Source organism: Phyllobates terribilis, unplaced genomic scaffold, assembly GCF_046119375.1.
Source record: "Phyllobates terribilis strain yellow unplaced genomic scaffold, ASM4611937v1 Scaffold_10__3_contigs__length_209671492, whole genome shotgun sequence".
In the NCBI taxonomy this organism is placed as follows: Eukaryota; Metazoa; Chordata; class Amphibia; order Anura; family Dendrobatidae; genus Phyllobates; species Phyllobates terribilis.
The window spans coordinates 208,903,779-208,920,983 of record NW_027362770.1 but is presented as its reverse complement, the minus strand read 5'-3'; the positions used below and the strand labels follow the sequence as shown (position 1 = coordinate 208,920,983).

Below are 17,205 nucleotides of genomic sequence, written 5' to 3'. Positions count from 1 at the left end.
GTCAGAGAGGTGTTCCTGGGTTGAAGTGAGCCTGGCCAGACCCCCCCCCGTGGGCCCTGGTTCTCCACATGGGGGCGCCTCAAGGCTAAAATCTGGATTTTTAGGCTGAGGAGAGGCTCCATGAGGGCGGATGCTTTTGTGGCTTCGACCCCAGTGCTGTTGCACATCCAGTACCCCCTCTGCAAGGGCGCCTGTACCCGAGTCGCGCTTCCAGGAATCGTGGGCACGTATCTCCCGACAACAGGGGTTTGCTGCCTCCGTACTTGGGCAAGTCCCTCCACGCACCCCTGCTCTTCCTCCGATCGATATGGCGCAGCGCTCCCGGGTGGGGAGGTGGCACCGCTCGCTCGGCCCGGGCTTTGGAGCCCGCGCCGGCTTAAGGTGAGCGGTCCCCTTCCTCCTCTACCACCGGGCTTTCGACACCTATCTTTGGGCGCGCACGCCGGCCTCGCCTCCCGTCCGTGGAGGTGGCCGAGCCGTGGTGAGTTTTACCCGACCCAAGCGAAGTCAGCGGTCCGACGACCCGCACGTGCGAACGGCATGGTGCCCACCCACCAAGGCGTGGGGGCCCGTCGTCCGAATCGCTCCCTGTGCGGGGAAGCACAACTATCTCCGAGGGCGGCCCTTTTCTTCCAGATGCGTACACGGCCAGCGGAGGCCCGCGCCACCCCTCGTGTCAGAAAGGGCGGCCTCCGCGGCGGTGGCGACAGCGGCGGTGGTGGGTGGCGTCTCCGCGCCACTTCCGAGCTTCGCGCTTTCCAGTCTTTTCCCGGATCCCTATGTCAGTGGGGAGGATGACAGAGGTGTGGAGGCAGGCGAAGGGGGTTCTCACCGTGCAAGGGCGCCTGTACCCGAGTCGTGCTTCCAGGACTCGTGGGCACGTATCTCCCGACGACAGGGGTTTGCAGCCTCCGTACTTGGGCAAGTCCCTCCACGCACCCTTGCTCTTCCTCCGATCGATCTGGCGCAGCACTCCCGGGTGGGGAGGTGGCGCCGCTCGCTCGGCCCGGGCTTTGGAGCCCGCGCCGGCTTAAGGTGAGCGGTCCCCTTCCTCCTCTACCCCTGGGCTTTCGACACCTATCTTTGGGCGCGCACGCCGGCCTCGCCTCCCGTCCGTGGAGGTGGCCGAGCCGTGGGGAGTTTTACCCGACCCGACCCAAGCGAAGTCAGCGGTCCGACGACCCGCACGTGCGAACAGCATGGTGCCCACCCACCAAGGCGTGGGGTCCATCGTCCGAATCGCTCCCTGTGCGGGGAAGCACAACTATCTCCGAGGGCGGCCCTTTTCTTCCAGATGCGTACACGGCCAGCGGAGGCCCGCGCCGCCCCTCGTGTCCGAAAGGGCGGACTCCGCGGCGGTGGCGACAGCAGCTTTGGTGGGTGGCGCCTCCGCGCCACTGCCGAGCTTCGCGCTTTCCAGTCTTTTCCCGGATCCCTATGTCAGTGGGGAGGACGACAGAGATGTGGAGGCAGGCGAAGAGGGTTCTCACCGTGCAAGGGCGCCTGTACCCGAGTCGCGCTTCCAGGACTCGTGGGCACGTATCTCCCGACGATAGGGGTTTGCAGCCTCCGTACTTGGGCAAGTCCTTCCACGCACCCCTGCTCTTCCTCCGATCGATCTGGCGCAGCGCTCCCGGGTGGGTAGGTGGCGCCGCTCGCTCGGCCCGGGCTTTGGAGCCCGCGCCGGCTTAAGGTGAGCGGTCCCCTTCCTCCTCTATCCCCGGGCTTTCGACACCTATCTTTGGGCGCGCACGCCGGCCTCGCCTCCCTTCCGTGGAGGTGGCCGAGCCGTGGGGAGTTTTACCCGACCCAAGCGAAGGCAGCGGTCCGACGACCCGCACGTGCGAACGGCATGGTGCCCACCCACCAAGGCGTGGGGGCCCGTCGTCCGAATCGCTCCCTGTGCGGGGAAGCACAACTATCTCCGAGGGCGGCCCTTTTCTTCCAGATGCGTACACGGCCAGCGGAGGCCCGCGCCGCCCCTCGTGTCCAAAAGGGCGGCCTCCGCGGCGGTGGCGACAGCGGCGGTGGTGGGTGGCGTCTCCGCGCCACTGCCGAGCTTCGCGCTTTCCAGTCTTTTCCCGGATCCCTATGTCAGTGAGGAGGACGACAGAGGTGTGGAGGCAGGCGAAGGGGGTTCTCACCGTGCAAGGGCGCCTGTACCCGAGTCGCGCTTCCAGGACTCGTGGGCACGTATCTCCCGACGACAGGGGTTTGCAGCCTCCGTACTTGGGCAAGTCCCTCCACGCACCCCTGCTCTTCCTCCGATCGATCTGGCGCAGCGCTCCCGGGTGGGGAGGTGGCGCCGCTCGCTCAGCCCGGGCTTTGGAGCCCGCGCCGGCTTAAGGTGAGCGGTCCCCTTCCTCCTCTACCCCCGGGCTTTTGACACCTATCTTTGGGCGCGCACGCCGGCCTCCGGTCCGTGGAGGTGGCCGAGTCGTGGGGAGTTTGAGCCGACCCCAGCGAAGGCAGCGGTCCGACGACCCGCACGGGCTAACGGCGGGGTGCCCACCCACCCAGGCGTGGGGGCCCGTCGTCCGAATCGCTCCCTGTGCGGGGATGCACAACGATCTTCTCCGAGGGCGGCCCTTTTCTTCCAGATGTGTACCCGGCCAGCGATAGCGGCGGCGGTGGGTGGCGTCTCCGCGCCACTGCCGAGCTTCGCGATTTCCAGTCTTTTCCCGAGCCCCTACGTCAGTGGGGAGGACGACAGAGGTGTGGAGGCAGGCGAAGGGGGTTATCACCGTGCGGTGTGCCCCAGCCCGACCGTCGCCTTTCCCCCTCGACCCTCGTCCTCCCAGGCGGCTCGGCAGGGAGAAGGAGAGAGAGAGCGAGAGAGGGAGAGTGGAAACCCCAGAGCCGAGGGGTTATATGGAGAACGGGAGAAGGAACGAGGGCCAAGAGGTAGGGAGTACCCGCAGGCCTCTCCTCTCCCGAACCTCGACGCGGTCCAGTCGTGATGGGGGGCTACCTGGTTGATCCTGCCAGTAGCATATGCTTGTCTCAAAGATTAAGCCATGCACGTGTAAGTACACACGGACGGTACAGTGAAACTGCGAATGGCTCTTTAAATCAGTTATGATTCCTTTGATCGCTCCAAACCGTTGACTCGGACAACTGTGGTAATTCTAGAGCTAATACGTGCAAACGAGCGCTGGCCGCCAGGGATTCGTGCATTTATCAGACCAAAACCAATCCGGGGTCCCGGGCGCGGCGTCGAGACGGCCTCCCCCCTGCTGCGCTCTCACCGTAAGCTTTGCGACTCTGGATAACCTCGGGCCGATCGCATTTCCCCGTGACGGCGACGATCCATTTGGGTGTCTGCCCTATCAACTTTTGATGGTACTTTCTGTGCCTACCATGGTGACCACGGGTAACGGAGAATCAGGGTTCGATTCCGGAGAGCGAGCCTGAGAAACGGCTACCACATCCAAGGAAGGCAGCAGGCGCGCAAATTACCCACTCCCGACCCGGTGAGGTAGTGACGAAAAATAACAATACAGGACTCTTTCGAGGCTCTGTAATTGGAATGAGTACACTTTAAATCCTTTAACGAGGATCTATTGGAGGGCAAGTCTGGTGCCAGCAGCCGCGGTAATTCCAGCTCCAGTAGTGTACACTAAAGCTGCTGCAGTTAAAAAGCTCGTAGTTGGATCTTGGGATCGAGCTGGCGGTCTGCCGCAAGGCGTGCTACCGCCAGTCCCAGCCCCTTTGCCTTGGGGCGCCTCCCCGATGCTCTTGACTGAGTGTCCCGGGGGCCCGAAGCGTTTACTTTGAAAAAATTAGAGTGTTCAAAGCAGGCAGCCACGCCTGAATACTCCAGCTAGGAATAATGGAATAGGACTCCGGTTCTATTTTGTTGGTTGTCGGAACTGGGGCCATGATTAAGAGGTACGGCCGGCGGCATCCGTATTGCGCCGCTAGAGGTGAAATTCTTGGACCGGCACAAGACGAACCAAAGCGAATGCATTTGCCAAGAATGTTTTCATTAATCAAGAACGAAAGTCGGAGGTTCGAAGATTATCAGATACCGTCGTAGTTCCGACCATAAATGATGCCAACTGGCGATCCGGCGGCGTCATTCCCATGACCTGCCGAGCAGCGTCCGGGAAACCAAAGTCTTTGGGTTCCGGGGGGAGTATGGTTGCAAAGCTGAAACTTAAAGGAATTGTTTGAAGGGCACCACCAGGAGTGGAGCCTGCGGCTTAATTTGACTCAACACGGGAAACCTCACCCGGCCCGGACACGGAAAGGATTGACAGATTGAAAGCTCTTTCTCGATTCTGTGGGTGGTGGTGCATGGGTGTTCTTAGTTGGTGGAGCGATTTGTCTGGTTAATTCCGATAACGAACGAGACTCCGGCATGCTAACTAGCTACGCGACCCCCCGTGGTCCGCGTCCAGCTTCTTAGAGGGACAAGTGGCGCTCAGCCACGCGAGATCGAGCAATAACAGATCTGTGATGCCCTTAGATGTCCGGGGCTGCACGCGCGCTACACTGAACGGACCAGCGTGTGTCTACCCTTCACCGACAGGTGCGGGTAACCTGCTGAACCCCGCTCGTGATGGGGATTGCAATTCTTCCCCGTGAACGAGGAATTCCCAGTAAGTGCGGGTCATAAGCTCGCATTGATTAAGTCCCTGCCCTTTGTACACACCGTCCGTCGCTACTACCGATTGGATGGTTTAGTGAGGTACTTGGATTGGCCCTGCCGGGGTCCGCCAAGACCCTGGCGGAGAGCCGAGAAGACGATCGAATTTGACTATCTAGAGGAAGTAAAAGTCGTAACAAGGTTTCTGTAGGTGAACCTGCAGAAGGATCATTAAGGCAGCGATGACCGAACCGAGGAGACGCGGAGCTGGAAGCCGATTTCCCCGACTGCCTCCCCCTGCCCAAAGGGGGTGTGCGGCTGGGATACTTCCGCTCTGCCTGAGCTACCCGCACGCGGAGGGGCGGCGACGGTCCAGCGAGGGTTATCGCCGTGCGGACGACGACGACGGGAGGGTGTGGGGGAGCCCCTCTTGCTCCGTCGTCCCGAAGGACGCCTGGCCTCTCGGGGGGATCCTGCCGTGTTCCCCCCGCCCAGGAAAAAACCCACATGAAAGGCCGTCCCGGGTACCGTTCGCCTGTGCGCCCCTATACCCCTCTCCCCGGGGTTGCGGGTCCGGGGGGTAGGTCGAGAAGTCTCGAGCCCTCCGTTGTTCCCCTCCCCGCCGGAGGGAGGGACGGCGGAGGCCGAGCACCCGGGGCAACAGGGCCAAGAAAAATCCCCGATGCACCCCCTCTGTTGCCGTCCGACGTACTGAAAAACCGGGCGCCCCAGAGCGCCCGGACCCAGAAGCGTGACTCTTAACGGTGGATCACTCGGCTCGCGCGTCGATGAAGAATGCAGCTAGCTGCGAGAATTAGTGTGAATTGCAGGACACATTGATCATCAACACTTCGAACGCACCTTGCGGCCCCGGGTTTCTCCCGGGGCTATGCCTGTCTGAGGGTCGCCCCTCCGTCGATCGCCTCTGTGGCGCAGCTGGGGTCCCGTCGCAAGGGATTTTCAGAGGGAGGCCCGAGGCTTCGCACCCCGACGCCCTCTCTCTCTCTCTCTCCCTTACGTCCCCCCAAGACTAGACCCACCCGCCCGGTTACCCTCCGCCCCGACCCGAAGCGTGCCGTGAGGCTGTCTGTGGAGACACAGGGCTGCCTCCGGAGCTTCCAGGGGTTGGGGGGTAGCCGCCTGGGGCGGCGTGGAAGGGCACGCTCGCAGACCAGACTAAAGACCTCAGATCAGATGAATTTAAGCATATTAATAAGCGGAGGAAAATAAACTAACCAGGATTCCCTCAGTAACGGCGAGTGAAGAGGGAAGAGCCCAGTGCTGAATCCCTGTCCGTCCGGCGGGCGTCGGGAAATGTGGCATACGGGAGACCGGACCACCTCGGCGTCGCTCGGTTGCCCGGGTCCTTCTAATAGTGGCCCCAGCCCGTGGACGGTGGTAGGCCGGTTGGAATAAAAGTGCAGACGAACATTTGAATGACTTTATTATTGGTTGTAATTTTTCTCAGTTTTACACTGGTTTGGTGCACCTAATTGGGATGAGCCGAAAGGTGTTTAAGCCTAGCCTCTCAATAGGCTTCGCTATCGGCCTCATGATTTCCATATTGTCTGCTTGCTGGTTCTCTGAATGACTGGGGGAAGCCAATACAGGTGGCTGACTGTCGTCTCCATCAGTCCGCCTGTCGTCTCCATCAACCTGGCTGTGGTCTCCATCAGCCAGCCTGTCGTCTTCATCAACCTGGCTGTCGTCTCCATCAGCCAGCCTGTCGGCTCCATCAGCCTGGCTGTCATATCCATCAGCCCGCCTGTCGTCTCCATCAACCTGGCTGTCGTCTCCATCAGCCAGCCTGTTGGCTCCATCAGCCTGGCTGTCGTATCCATCAGCCCGCCTGTCGTCTCCATCAACCTGGCTGTCGTCTCCATCAGCCAGCCTTTCGGCTCCATCAGCCTGGCTGTCGTCTCCAACAGCCTGCCCCGAATTTATTACCAATTCATGGGCACGACACATATCCACAAGTGCTTTCTCCTGGTAAACTTTCTCAGCCATACCATTTGTGTGGACCAGATATCGTGCGAATAAGTGTTTTTCGGAATCGGAATATCGTGAGAGAGTCCACGTTTCACATACACGTCGTACAAAATGGCTGGTGACATGTGGAAGGCTGTAGCTGTGGAGGAAAAACAATCAGTGCCTGTAGCTGCATATGATAATTTACACTGGATATTCTTCCCCCACCTTTCATGATAACGCCGGAGAGCAGCGGATGGGTTCATTACGACCTTCCCGGTACACGTCAGAAAAAAGTTTGTGATTTCTAGGCCAGCAGCAATGACAGGTCTGATATGTTCTGCATAGACTTTGAACCACTGAAAAAGAAAAAAAAACTTAATCTCGAGCCAGAGGGTATACCTCAAACGAGTTTTGCATGGGGACAACAGAGGGGTTTCAACCCCATGTGGAGTCGGGTAGCCCGGGTCCCCTGGCTTGTAGAAACCTTACCGAATGTTATTCCTCTGAAAGCATGAACGATGCTACTTGAGTGGATGCACACTTGTGTGTTTTTACACCGACAATCGTCTTTCGAACACCGCGGTACATGTGATAGGTCCTCCCGTTCCACTCTGAAACCTAAGGTGTAAAAAGAAGGGAGATGATTGAGATGGTTCCGCAATGACCGCTGCCCATGCAGACTAACACTACTTACGGTCAAATTGCGAACAACACCTGGCCTTTGGAGGTGTCTTAGAATCAGAAGGGCCTGGAGGTACAGAATAACTTCCCTTCGGTCCTCTTCTGATCCCCCGTCCTGGACATTCTCTATGCTCGCTAGAAATGTAGGTCTTGCTTCGTCCAGTATTTTCTGGCAGTCATTCGGTGTCTTGGAGGGCTTCATCAGCGTATCGTACCTGTGGGGTGAAATACAGTTATAGCACTTTTTTACCCAACAGCCGATGTTTGGTAAAAATCTCTCAGAATATTGGGTACCTCTTGCTCACTGAGTCTTGGCAGACTCCCCTGTACAACGTCTTACGCAGGTCCTCCGTAAAGTTCATAAACACCTCACACGCCCTGTATAGCTGAGGATTCTCTATGCTCAGTTGTGTGCCCCTCATCTGATAAGTGGTGAATCGCCGAATGTGCTTCAGTATTTTGAGGGAGGTCTGGTTCGATAGTTTGAGGCTGCTGAGTTTTTTAAAAAAAATCATTCACTTTTGTTGGTTTGGTTAAGTACTCCAGAGTTATAAATCTTGGGTTGATAAAGAAAAGAAACCGCGCAACATTCGATACCTCCTGGTTACAATTAGGGACCCCACGGGTTACTGTCAAATATGTGCGGAAGCTCTTCTACATGGGGCTATTTACTGAGTGACGCATATACAAGCCGGCGGCCGTTCTAGCCAGGGAGCTTTCGTTTCTCCATTGCCTAGACTGAATGTTTGTGTGCTGCCATCCATGGCCTCAATGGGGTCCGACTCGGGGCATGGGGCTCCCTCAAAATTGTGTGCAGACTGTTCAGGGACAGGCGCGTCCATCATATGTGAATATGACTCCACAGGGGGCATGTAGCATGGGGGCAAACAGTCTGTTGGCGCCTGGGTCTGTCCTACAGAGGTCAGCGGTATGTTTTCTAACTGAAATGTAGGTTTGTTTACTATAAAATACCCACGGCTTTCGGCAAATGCTACCACATCTTCCAGGGATTGCAGAGGCTTGAGCTCGCTGAATAGTATAGCTGTGCCCTTAGCCGCGACAAGTCTAAGTCGATCTTTGGCGATAGCCAAGTTTTTTTTTATCTCCGAGACGCTTTCGGACCTCATGCACACCCTTCTCAGATGTGTGGACAGATATCTCGTCACCCTGTGGCACGCGGGGGAAGTCAGCGGTGTACGTTGGTGGATGTGGGGAAATAAGCAACACAAACGTTCACTGCGGTTTTACAACCGTGCAACATGGGGTCCGCCGCAGTCTGGTGTGGCGGTTACATTCTCCTATATGTGGGCGACGAATAACTTCTACTTACCGCTTCATAGCGACACGTTTCCCGCAGTCAAATTGAGCTTTAAAGTCCTTGCATCTGCAGCGGAGGTGATCTGAATTTCTGCCGCACACATCCAGGCTGCATCAGCCGCTCGGCTGATTAGTTTCCGCTCTAGCGGCTAATCACTGCTCTCGCGTAACAGGTGATGAGTCGCTCGCACGGGTGCAAATCACCTGTAGTGCTGCTGGAAATATTCAAACCTGGATAAATTCGTCCGTATCTTCTATACGGCATCACAGGGGTTGAGGCACCCATAAGGCAGCCACCTGCACGGTTGAAAAGCATCAGCAGCGTTGACGGAAAAAACCTAACCTATCTCATATACGTTTGTTCTATTGCGCTATATGAGAGGAACCTCATTTTCAGACATTTGGTTTGCGAGGTTAGCTTATGGGAAATATCTGTGTGCAGGAAACTTCCAGAGAGGTAGGAAATGTCAGTGAGTGCATCCGATTTCAGTTCCAGAGCGATTTGCCCGATGAGTCCTTCACACTTAGTCTTTTTCAGAAATCAGAATTTTGACTTCCAGGACCCGCCAAACGTTGGTAAATTGAATCCGCTCACCAGTTCCAAGTGTTTTGAGGTGTCCCCGGTTGCAGTAATGCAGCCTGCCCAATAGATGTCGAAAAAGAGACAAAAAGTGAAAAAGAACCAGAATGAGGAAATTGCAGGGAGCCGAATCCGCCTGACAGTTCCAGGCGATCGGGCACTTTTTTGCATGCGTCCCTAAAGTGGGTATAGGGTGACACTCCATGCAAAGACCCAGTTTTGCACACCACCGGCAGAATATATGAGAGAGAGGTACCTCTCAGCCCCGACACATTTCGACTCATTTAAGCTGGTTTTCACCTCCGTAGGCCCGGCTACGCGTTTTGGCTATGAGTCCCTGTTCGGCTGGAGGTCTGCACCTTGGCTGAACCCAGGCTTCCGCAGCTGCGTGGGGGGACTTTTGCTGGTTGCCTATCCCAAGTCAGAGAGGTGTTCCTGGGTTGAAGTGAGCCTGGCCAGACCCCCCCCGCGGGCCCTGGTTCTCCACATGGGGGTGCCGTCAAGGCTAAAATCTGGATTTTTAGGCTGAGGAGAGGCTCCATGAGGGCGGATGCTTTTGTGGCTTCGACCCCAGTGCTGTTCCACATCCAGTACCCCCTCTGCAAGGGCGCCTGTACCCGAGTCGCGCTTCCAGGACTCGTGGGCACGTATCTCCCGACGACAGGGGTTTGCAGCCTCCGTACGTGGGCCAGTCCCTACATGCACCCCTGCTCTTCCTCCGATCGATCTGGCACAGTGCTCCTGGGTGGGGAGGTGGCGCCGCTCGCTCGACCTGGGCTTTGGAGCCCGCGCCGGCTTAAGGTGAGCGGTCCCCTTCCTCCTCTACCCCCGGGCTTTTGACCCCTGTCTTTGGGCGTGCAAGCCGGACTCGCCTCCCATCCGCGGAGGTGGCTGAGCCGTGGGGAGTTTGACCCGACCCGAGCAAAGTCAGCGTTCCAATGACCCTCACGGGCGAACTCCGGGGTGCCCACCCACCCACGCGTGGGGGCATACTTTTGAGGTTACGGGTGTGAGGGACTACGCTGGAGGGTGACGCCGACACGGCCAGGCCGATAACAACCCTCGCGACCTCCGCGTCGCTGGGTTAGTGCCAGAGCCGCGACGGAACCTGACGGCCAGTTCCCCTCTCCAAATCCTCATGCCTGTCCGCCGGTGGGTTGAGGACCCCCCTCGACGGAGGCAGGTCTAAGCCAGACGGTGGTGCCGCATAGGCTCCCCCCACATGCCATCTCCCTGAGCGACCCTGTGTGTCGTCTTGGGTGTGGTTGGTGAGACGGGGGCGGCTGTGGCATCCTCCGGAGGCCAGTCACCTCGCCCTCCCCGTGCAAGGGGTGTTTTCCAGACGCCTGCCGCTTCGGGACCATGCACCCCACAGCGAGCCGCTTTTCCCGTACAGGTCCCCGCACAGGCCTCTCAGCTCCCCTCGCTGCGATCTATTGAAAGCCATCCCTCGAGACAAGCTTTTGTCCCTCCCAAGGAGTTTGCCTCCCCTCCTAAGGGAACCCTGGATGCCAAAGGGGCCTGATCAACCCCCCCACGCCATAAGGCTGCTGGTTTCATAGGCCGCCCTCAAACTCAGATTTTGCCAAACAAATCACAAGCCTCCTTGGCAGCGACAGCTATGACCGATGCGGGACACATTGTGAGCTGCCGGGCCGCGAACCCACCACGCCAAAAAGTATCCGCCCGCGACTAGATGTATTTGGAAGGGGGCTTAAAAGTCGCCCCCTTGCAAGTCGGTGGAGGGCTTAATATTCGCCTTGTGGTAGTCGGTGGAGGGCTTAATAGTGCTGCGGTGTCCAGAAACAGTTCCAGAATTTTGGGCTGAGGCCCCCCAGTCTTCCTCTATAGAGAGGGGAAATATGTGTGAGGGTACACCAGGAGTGTTCCAAATGTATGGGTGGAATATATATCCCACAGGGGGAAAATTGAAAAAAAGTTTAAAAAATTTTTTTTGTGGACTTAGAAAATTTTCACACATGTGTCAGACTTCCAGAGAGGGGAACATGTCAGTGAGCGCTACCAATTTCAGTTCCAGAGCGATTCACCCGATGAGTCCTTCATACTTAGTCGTTTTTTTGGCAAATTTCTGACTTTTTGAAAATTTCACTTTTTTGTGAAAACCTCCGCTAAATGAGGTTATAATATGTTAGAGGGCATCCCAGGAGGGCTCCAAATGTGTGGGTAAAATATATATCCCACGGGGGGGAAAATTGAAAAAAAGTTTAAAAAAATTTTTTGCGGACTTAGAAAATTTTTCAACTTGTGTCAGACTTCCAGAGAGGGGAACATGTCAGTGAGCGCATCCGATTTCAGTTCCAGAGCGATTCACCCGATGAGTCCTTCATACTTAGTCTTTTTCAGAAATCAGAATTTTGACTTCCAGGACCCGCCAAACGTTGGTAAATTGAATCCGCTCACCAGTTCCAAGTGTTTTGAGGTGTCCCCGGTTGCAGTAATGCAGCCTGCCCACTAGATGTCGAAAAAGAGACAAAAAGTGAAAAAGAACCAGAATGAGGAAATTCCAGGGAGCCGAATCCGCCTGACAGTTCCAGGCGATCGGGTACTTTTTGGCATGCGTCCCTAAAGTGGGTATAGGGTGACACTCCATGCAAAGACCCAGTTTTGCACACCACCGGCAGAATATATGAGAGAGAGGTACCTCTCAGCCCCGACACATTTCGACTCATTTAAGCTGGTTTTCACCTCCGTAGGCCTGGGTACGCGTTTTGGCTATGAGTCCCTGTTCGGCTGGAGGTCTGCACCTTGGCTGAACCCAGGCTTCCGCAGCTGCGTGGGGGGACTTTTGCTGGTCGCCTATTCCAAGTCAGAGAGGTGTTCCTGGGTTGAAGTGAGCCTGGCCAGACCCCCCCCCCCCCCCCCCCGTGGGCCCTGGTTCTCCACATGGGGGTGCCTCAAGGCTAAAATCTGGATTTTTAGGCTGAGGAGAGGCTCCACGAGGGCAGATGCTTTTGTGGCTTCGACCCCAGTGCTGTTCCATATCCAGTACCCCCTCCGCAAGGGCGCCTGTACCCGAGTCGCGCTTCCAGGACATGTGGGCACGTATCTCCCGACGACAGGGGTTTGCAGCCTCCGTACTTGGGCAAGTCCCTCCACGCACACCTGCTCTTCCTCCGATCGATCTGGCGCAGCGCTCCCGGGTGAGGAGGTGGCGCCGCTCGCTCGGCCCGGGCTTTGGAGCCCGCGCCGGCTTAAGGTGAGCGGTACCCTTCCTCCTCTACCCCCGGGCTTTCGACACCTATCTTTGGGCGCGCACGCCGGCCTCGCCTCCCGTCCGTGGAGGTGGCCGAGCCGTGGGGAGTTTTACACGACCCAAGCGAAGGCAGCGGTCCGACGACCCGAACGTGCGAACGGCATGGTGCCCACCCACCAAGGCGTGGGGGCCCGTCGTCCAAATCGCTCCCTGTGTGGGGAAGCACAACTATCTCCGAGGGCGGCCCTTTTCTTCCAGATGCGTACACGGCCAGCGGAGGCCCGCGCCGCCCCTCGTGTCCGAAAGGGCGGCCTCCGCGGCGCTGGCGACAGCGGCGGTGGTGGGTGGCGTCTCCGCGCCACTGCCGAGCTTCGCGCTTTCCAGTCTTTTCCCGGATCCCTATGTCAGTGAGGAGGACGACAGAGGTGTGGAGGCAGGCGAAGGGGGTTCTCACCGTGCAAGGGCGCCTGTACCCGAGTCTCGCTTCCAGGAATCGTGGGCACGTATCTCCCGACGACAGGGGTTTGCAGCCTCCGTACTTGGGCAAGTCCCTCCACGCACCCCTGCTCTTCCTCCGATCGATCTGGCGCAGCGCTCCCAGATGGGGAGGTGGCGCCGCTCGCTCGGCCCGGGCTTTGGAACCCGCGTCGGCTTAAGGTGAGCGATCCCCTTCCTCCTCTACCCCCGGGCTTTCGACACCTATCTTTGGGCGCTCACGCCGGCCTCGCCTCAAGTCCGTGGAGGTGGCCGAGCCGTGGGGTGTGTGACCCGACCCAAGCGAAGGCAGCGGTCCGACGACCCGCACGTGCGAACGGCATGGTGCCCACCCACCAAGGCGTGGGGGCCCGTCGTCCAAATCGCTCCCTGTGTGGGGAAGCACAACTATCTCCGAGGGCGGCCCTTTTCTTCCAGATGCGTACACGGCCAGCGGAGGCCCGCGCCGCCCCTCGTGTCCGAAAGGGCGGCCTCCGCGGCGCTGGCGACAGCGGCGGTGGTGGGTGGCGTCTCCGCGCCACTGCCGAGCTTCGCGCTTTCCAGTCTTTTCCCGGATCCCTATGTCAGTGAGGAGGACGACAGAGGTGTGGAGGCAGGCGAAGGGGGTTCTCACCGTGCAAGGGCGCCTGTACCCGAGTCGCGCTTCCAGTACTCGTGGGCACGTATCTCCCGACGACAGGGGTTTGCAGCCTCCGTACTTGGGCAAGTCCCTCCACGCACCCCTGCTCTTCCTCCGATCGATCTGGCGCAGCGCTTCCGCGTGGGGAGGTGGCGCCGCTCGCTCAGCCCGGGCTTTGGAGCCCGCGACGGCTTAAGGTGAGCGGTCCCCTTCCTCCTCTACCCCCGGGCTTTTGACACCTATCTTTGGGCGCGCACGCCGCCCTCCCGTCCGCGTAGGTGGCTGAGCAGTGGGGAGTTTGAGCCGAACCCAGCGAAGGCAGCGGTCCGACGACCCGCAGGTGCTAACGGCGGGGCGCCCACCCACCAAGGCGTAGGGGCCCGTCGTCCGAATCGCTCCCTGTGCACAACGATCTTCTCCGAGGGCGGCCCTTTTCTTCCAGATGTGTACCCGGCCAGCGGAGGCCCACGGCCCCAATCGTGTCCGACAGGGCGGCGGTGGCGATAGCGGCGGCGGTGGGTGGCGTCTCCGCGCCACTGCCGAGCTTCGCGATTTCCAGTCTTTTCCCGAGCCCCTACGTCAGTGGGGAGGACGACAGAGTTGTGGAGGCAGGCGAAGGGGGTTCTCACCGTGCGGTGTGCCCCAGCCCGACCGTCTCCTTTCCCCCTCGACCCTCGTCCTCCCAGGCGGCTCGGCAGGGAGAAGGAGAGAGAGAGCGAGAGAGGGAGAGTGGAAACCCCAGAGCCGAGGGGTTATATGGAGAACGGGAGAAGGAACGAGGGCCAAGAGGTAGGGAGTACCCGCAGGCCTCTCCTCTCCCGAACCTCGATGCGGTCCAGTCGTGATGGGGGGCTACCTGGTTGATCCTGCCAGTAGCATATGCTTGTCTCAAAGATTAAGCCATGCACGTGTAAGTACACACTTGACGGTACAGTGAAACTGCGAATGGCTCATTAAATCAGTTATGATTCCTTTGATCGCTCCAAACCGTTGACTCGGACAACTGTGGTAATTCTAGAGCTAATACGTGCAAACGAGCGCTGGCCGCCAGGGATGCGTGCATTTATCAGACCAAAACCAATCCGGGGTCCCGGGCGCGGCGTCTTGACGGCCTCCGCGGCCTCCCCCCTGCTGCGCTCTCACAGTAAGCTTTGCGACTCTGGATAACTTTGGGCCGATCGCATTTCCCCGTGACGGCGACGATCCATTCGGGTGTCTGCCCTATCAACTTTTGATGGTACTTTCTGTGCCTACCATGGTGACCACGGGTAACGGAGAATCAGGGTTCGATTCCGGAGAGCGAGCCTGAGAAACGGCTACCACATCCAAGGAAGGCAGCAGGCGCGCAAATTACCCACTCCCGACCCGGTGAGGTAGTGACGAAAAATAACAATACAGGACTCTTTCGAGGCTCTGTAATTGGAATGAGTACACTTTAAATCCTTTAACGAGGATCTATTGGAGGGCAAGTCTGGTGCCAGCAGCCGCGGTAATTCCAGCTCCAGTAGTGTACACTAAAGCTGCTGCAGTTAAAAAGCTCATAGTTGGATCTTGGGATCGAGCTGGGGTTCTTCCGCAAGGCGTGCTACCGCCAGTCCCAGCCCCTTTGCCTTGACTGAGTGTCCCGGGGGCCCGAAGCGTTTACTTTGAAAAAATTAGAGTGTTCAAAGCAGGCAGCCACGCCTGAATACTCCAGCTAGGAATAATGGAATAGGACTCCGGTTCTATTTTGTTGGTTGTCGGAACTGGGGCCATGATTAAGAGGGACGGCCGGGGGCATCCTTATTGCGCCGCTAGAGGTGAAATTCTTGGACCGGCACAAGACGAACCAAAGCGAAAGCATTTGCCAAGAATGTTTTCATTAATCAAGAATGAAAGTCGTAGGTTCGACCATAAATGATGCCAACTGGCGATCCGGCGGCGTCATTCCCATGACCTGCCGAGCAGCGTCCGGGAAACCAAAGTCTTTGGGTTCCGGGGGGAGTATGGTTGCAAAGCTGAAACTTAAAGGAATTGACGGAAGGGCACCACCAGGAGTGGAGCCTGCGGCTTAATTTGACTCAACACGGGAAACCTCACCCGGCCCGGACATGGAAAGGATTGACAGATTGAAAGCTCTTTCTCGATTCTGTGGGTGGTGGTGCATGGGTGTTCTTAGTTGGTGGAGCGATTTGTCTGGTTAATTCCGATAACGAACGAGACTCCGGCATGCTAACTAGCTACGCGACCCCCCGTGGTCCGCGTCCAGCTTCTTAGAGGGACAAGTGGCGCTCAGCCACGCGAGATCGAGCAATAACAGATCTGTGATGCCCTTAGATGTCCGGGGCTGCACGCGCGCTACACTGAACGGACCAGCGTGTGTCTACCCTTCACCGACAGGTGCGGGTAACCTGCTGAACCCCGCTCGTGATGGGGATCGGGGATTGCAATTCTTCCCCGTGAACGAGGAATTCCCAGTAAGTGCGGGTCATAAGCTCGCGTTGATTAAGTCCCTGCCCTTTGTACACACCGCCCGTCGCTACTACCGATTGGATGGTTTAGTGAGGTCCTTGGATTGGCCCTGCCGGGGTCCGCCAAGACCCTGGCGGAGAGGCGAGAAGACGATCGAACTTGACTATCTAGAGGAAGTAAAAGTCATAACAAGGTTTCTGTAGGTGAACCTGCAGAAGGATCATTAAGGCAGTGATGACTGAACCGAGGAGGCGCGGAGCTGGAAGCCGATTTCCCCGACTGCCTCCCCCTGCCCGAAGGGGGTGTGCGGCTGGGATACTTCCGCTCTGCCTGAGCTACCCGCACGCGGAGGGGCGGCGACGGTCCAGCGAGGGTTATCGCCGTGCGGACGACGACGACGGGAGGGTGTGTGGAGCCCCTCTTGCTCCTTCGTACCGACGGACGCCTGGCCTCTCGGGGGGATCCTGCCGTGTTCCCCCCGCCCAGGAAAAAACCCACATGAAAGGCCGTCCCGGGTACCGTTCGCCCGTGCGCCCCTATACCCCTCTCCCCGGGGTTGCGGGACCGGGGGGTAGGTCGAGAAGTCTCGAGCCCTCCGTTGTTCCCCTCCCCGCCGGAGGGAGGGACGGCGGAGGCCGAGCACCTGGGGCAATAGGGCCAAGAAAAATCCCCGATGCACCCCCTCTGTTGCCGGCCGACGTACTGAAAAACCGGGCGCCCCAGAGCTCCCGGGCCCAAAAGCGTGACTCTTAACGGTGGATCACTCGGCTCGCGCGTCGATGAAGAACGCAGCTAGCTGCGAGAATTAGTGTGAATTGCAGGACACATTGATCATCGACACTTCGAACGCACCTTGCGGCCCCGGGTTTCTCCCGGGGCTATGCCTGTCTGAGGGTCGCCCCTCCGTCGATCGCCTCCGTGGCGCAGCTGGGGTCCCGTCGCAAGGGATTTTCAGAGGGAAGCCCGAGGCTTCGCACCCCGACGCCCTCTCTCTCTCTCCCTCTCCCTTACGTCCCCCCAAGGCTAGACCCACCCGCCCGGTTACCCTCCGCCCCGACCCGGAGCGTGCCGTGAGGCTGTCTGTGGAGACACAGGGCTGCCTCCGGAGCTTCCAGGGGTTGGGGGGTAGCCGCCTGGGGCGGCGTGGTAGGGCACGCTCGCAGACCAGACTAAAGACCTCAGATCAGACGTGGCGACCCGCTGAATTTAAGCATATTAATAAGCGGAGGAAAATAAACTAACCAGGATTCCCTCAGTAACGGCGAGTGAAGAGGGAAGAGCCCAGT

General features: G+C 58.4%; 2 non-coding genes across 2 annotated transcripts; both read left to right on the top strand.

The window, feature by feature from the left end:
- Window positions 1–5,344: 5,344 nt before the first annotated feature.
- Window positions 5,345–5,498, top strand: LOC141164937 (5.8S ribosomal RNA). Its single transcript, XR_012250983.1, has one exon. It is a non-coding gene; the product is annotated as a 5.8S ribosomal RNA (ribosomal RNA).
- Window positions 5,499–16,663: 11,165 nt separating this feature from the next.
- On the top strand, window positions 16,664–16,817 carry LOC141164910 (5.8S ribosomal RNA). The gene has a single exon (XR_012250957.1). It is a non-coding gene; the product is annotated as a 5.8S ribosomal RNA (ribosomal RNA).
- Window positions 16,818–17,205: the final 388 nt, after the last annotated feature.